The 4,430-nt window shown below is 35.2% G+C and overlaps 1 pseudogene; it reads left to right on the forward strand.

Moving 5' to 3' along the window:
* The first annotated feature begins 2,508 nt into the window (after positions 1-2,508).
* Positions 2,509-4,430, forward strand: part of LOC136832339 (glutaminyl-peptide cyclotransferase-like) — a 40,592-nt pseudogene continuing 38,670 nt past the window's right edge.

Genomic DNA, 4,430 nt, shown 5'->3' on the forward strand with positions numbered 1-4,430 from the left:
TGGATTTGTGCTGTAATGCAATCTTAATTAAATCGTATCGTTTGTAGCTTCGCTATTACCTTCCACTTTTTTTAGCGAAGCTCACTTCAAGCCCTTCATCCAAGAGGGATATAAAGGAAAAACCCGATCATCCGTGCTTGGGTTTGGCAAACTTCATCCTGGCCTTGAGTGTGTGGATTCGAATCCTGCAACGTAACGTTAGGCCCTTTGTTTATTTCTCGCTTGGATATATATATATATATATATATATATATATATATATATATTATATATATATATATATATATCTTCTTCTTCTTCTTCTTTAACGTGCTTTTTTCCCATTTTTTGTATGGGGTAAGCACGATGCCTTCTTTTGAAGGACTTTTGATTTGGCTTTGGGGTAGACCTGTAGTCTCGATCGGCTGCCCTGCCTGACATCGCTTAGACCCCGGTAGCGTATGTTTCATGTATCATACCCGACCCAACGTCCTTTCTAATATATATATATATATATATATATATATATATATATATATATATATATATATATATATATATATATATATATATATATACGTAGATGTGCGTGTATGAGTGTATATGTGTGTGTGGATTATTATGTATGAATACGGATAGGATGATAGATATAATGACAATATTTAGGTAACATCTTAGTATCTAGTACTTACTATGTTGACAATCATTGTTAATATTTGTTTTCAAGTAGTACCTAATATTCGTTGATAGTATTACATCAATATCATGGAATGAAAAAATAAATATCTAAATACGAAAACTTTCGAAATAATGGAATTTGGTCGACGTTCGGAGCCAAATATTTAAAAATATAGCAAAATTCTTACATGCATTGCAATGCTAATGGACTTATCCATGAGTTTTAGAGGGATAAATTATACAGAATCAAACATGAATTCATTCTATTTAAAAAAAAATTTTTGCAACCGCAATAATACAGTATATTACTCATTTGATGCGGGAGTTTGAAGGCATTACCAAAATCAGTAAATTTTGGGTAATCATTGAAATATATATTTTTTATTTTTTTGCAACATTCATAAATATACACACAGCTAGTAATATAATCAGATATACGACTATGTATAATATATAGATATATATATATATATATATATATATATATATATATATATATATATATATATATATATATATATATATATATATATATGCAATTTTCAATGGCATTGTGCAAATACTATCTTCTTATCAAGACTTTGGATCAATCTACACTACTTTTTCTCTTCTGGCATGCTTCTCAGGAATAAAGAAAAATTATTCGAGATTCTTCCCATTTACTTTTTCTTTTTTAGTCGACGGACCGTTTCTCCACCTCTCTCGGCGGCGTCATCAGGACTGGATTATAAATGGACATACAAGGTTTATATTATTCCTTGTGGACGATTGAATTTCCAACATGAAGTCATTGGGGTGCTGAATTTCTATTGGTCAGTGGGTCTCATTCTCTCTCTGGCTGTCTGGGCGGCAGCATGGGCATTCCTGGTGTTCCATGGGACATGTCCTGTGTCGCAGCTTGCAGCAAAGGGTGTGGGCAAGGGCATGATTCCCATCTCTGGCCGATAGTCTTGATTTGCTTAGTTGTCGGTAGTCGTGTCCAGTGGTGTTCTGTCGCTTGCGTCTCACTTCGGATTTCATGTGGCTTCCTTGAAGAAGGGAGGATGAAGTCCATATTCCTCTGTATACTTAACACAGGCCATTGTTAATTTATATTCACAGCATCTGCTATTTGCAATCTGTGGAACCGGACTTCTCTGTGCATGATCTCTGTGCTTTATAATAATTCTTCTAGTGTCAGCTTACAGCCGTGGTCGTCTACTTAGTACTGAGATATTGCCCCTTGGTTGCAGTGAGCTTGCAATTGCCTACGCAGAGTGGTAATTGCTGAGGACTTGACATGTCCCTTTGGTACGCTTAAATTTGTATACTACATTGTTCAACTCCTACATCTCTCTACAGGGGGCCCATGCTATTTCGCGTTACAAGACTGCTGACTAGGTTCAGCCGGCAGTAGACACAAGGAAATACTCTCATCAGGATTCATAGGAGTTGTACTTCTGTCAATTATTCTCTTCATGGCCTTGACCTCATCCTTGAACTGGCTGTGATATGTAGCTTTGTAATACAATATGATGTTTCTCGTTGAGGTAGGCTTCGTCTCTTGTGTGCTGGCATCCATGTCCAACTGTTTTCGTATGCAACCTCCTATTAGATTGCTGTCGTATCCGTTATTAGTTACGAGGCTACCACAGAGCGTTTGTAAGTGTCAGGGCACACCCAAGGGCGTTAAGACACCAACCCCCATTACTTGTCCTTTGGTACACGGTAATATTGTACCTGTCTCCTTTCTTCTCCACATTTACATCCGAAAAGTGAAGTCAGCCTTCGACACCTTATTCAATAGTGAAGTTGAGGCTAGAGTTCCTCTTTAAGGCATACTATAGGCAGGTGGTTTCTTCGTCAATATCGATGGCAATACTTCAACACTATTTAGACGACCACGACCGTAAGCCGACACTAGAAGAATTATTAGAAAGCCCAGAGATCGTGCATAGAGAAGCCCGGTTCCACAGACTGCAAATAGCAGAAGCTGTGAGTATAAAATTGACATTGACCTGCGTTAAACATAAAAAGAAACACAAGACTTCATCCTCCCTTCTTCAAGGAAACCACAGGACATCCATGAGAATCCGAAAAAATTAAGTATATCTCAGTTTAACCAGACCACTGAGCTGATTAACAGCTCTCCTAGGGCTGGCCCGAAGGATTAGACATATTTTACGTGGCTAAGAACCAATTGGTTACCTAGCAACGGGACCTGCAGCTTATTGTGGAATCCGAACCACATTATGACGAGAAATTAATTTCTATCACCAGAAGTAAATTCCTCTAATTCTTCATTGGCCAGCCGGAGACTCGAACGCTGGGCCAACAGCGTGCTAGCCGAGAGCTCTAGCCACCCCTCCAATGAAGAACCATGTGAGAATCCGAAGGGAGACACCTGAGCAGAGTAGGAAAATAAATAAATACTACTTGCAAAATGAAAAGTTAATGAGCAAATGAATCTTAGAATAGAAGAAGCAAACGGGTAGGTTCGCGTTGACAAAGCGAGTACTTGGGCAGCTGACGAGAGTCAAGGATAGAAGGCAAGCAGAACTAGATGATTCAGGAGCGGAAAGTAGTTATGTAAATTTGGAAAAGTTCATGAATATATATTGAGTGTAAACGTTGAAAAAAAAAAATTAAAACCTGCCCGTTAACGGCAAAATGCTTAAAAATCATAGTCGGTGATAGGAATCGATGAACAATTAGTAGCCCAATATATATATATATATATATATATATATATATATATATATATATATATATATATATATATATATATATACTAATATATATATATATATATATATATATATATATATATATATATATATATAATATATATATATATATATATATATATATATATATATATATATATATATATATGTATATATATATATATATATATATATATATATATATATATATTATATATATATATATATATATATATATATATATATATATATATATATATATATATATATATATATATATTATGTATTTAAGATAGATAGATAGATAGATAGATATGTATAAGGGGAAACATTGACGAGACTATAAATTTCATCTTGGTCGATGTAAGGATGAACTTTCAATGCACAAGTAAAATTCAAATATCAACATAGGAGTGAGTTTAGGCCAGAAACTATTGTATTAATAAAAGGTGAGTTTGGATAACTCAGTTTGTTATGAGCAAAAAAAAAAACAGGGAATTTGGTACAGTTTTATTGTTGGAAACAGAAAACAGTTGTTGTTAACAAAATATTGTTAAAACAGAACAAAAATACAAATGTTAGATGTGGTGTTCAAAATGTTTTCCGTGGGCAGCTGCCCAACGACCTAAACGGTTTAGCCAATTTCCAGTCGCCCTTTGGATGACTTCAAGTGGGATATTGTTCCAAGCTTTCATCAACAGAGTTTTTAAGGACTGTATGTCTGTGACCTCTCTCCTCTGTAATTGAAGATGATGTCAGAGTAAACCCCACATGGTAAAATCCATTATATTGATGAAGTATATATATGTTAATTCAGGGGGATTTTTATCCTCTCAACTAAACTGAGGATACATCCTTGTTAAAGGAAGAGTGTATAAGACAGTAGTGAGACCAGCTTTGATGTATGGAGCAGAAACATGGCCGGGAAAGAGAGTGCAAGAGAAGAAATTGGATGCGGTAGAGATGAAAATGCTCAGGTGGATGTGTGGAGTAACAAAAATGGACAGGATCAAAAATGAAAGAATAAGAGGAACTGCTAAAGTCGTAGAACTATCAAAGAAGGCCCCG

The sequence above is a fragment of the Macrobrachium rosenbergii genome, chromosome 49 (assembly GCF_040412425.1).
Source record: "Macrobrachium rosenbergii isolate ZJJX-2024 chromosome 49, ASM4041242v1, whole genome shotgun sequence".
Taxonomy (NCBI): Eukaryota; Metazoa; Arthropoda; class Malacostraca; order Decapoda; family Palaemonidae; genus Macrobrachium; species Macrobrachium rosenbergii.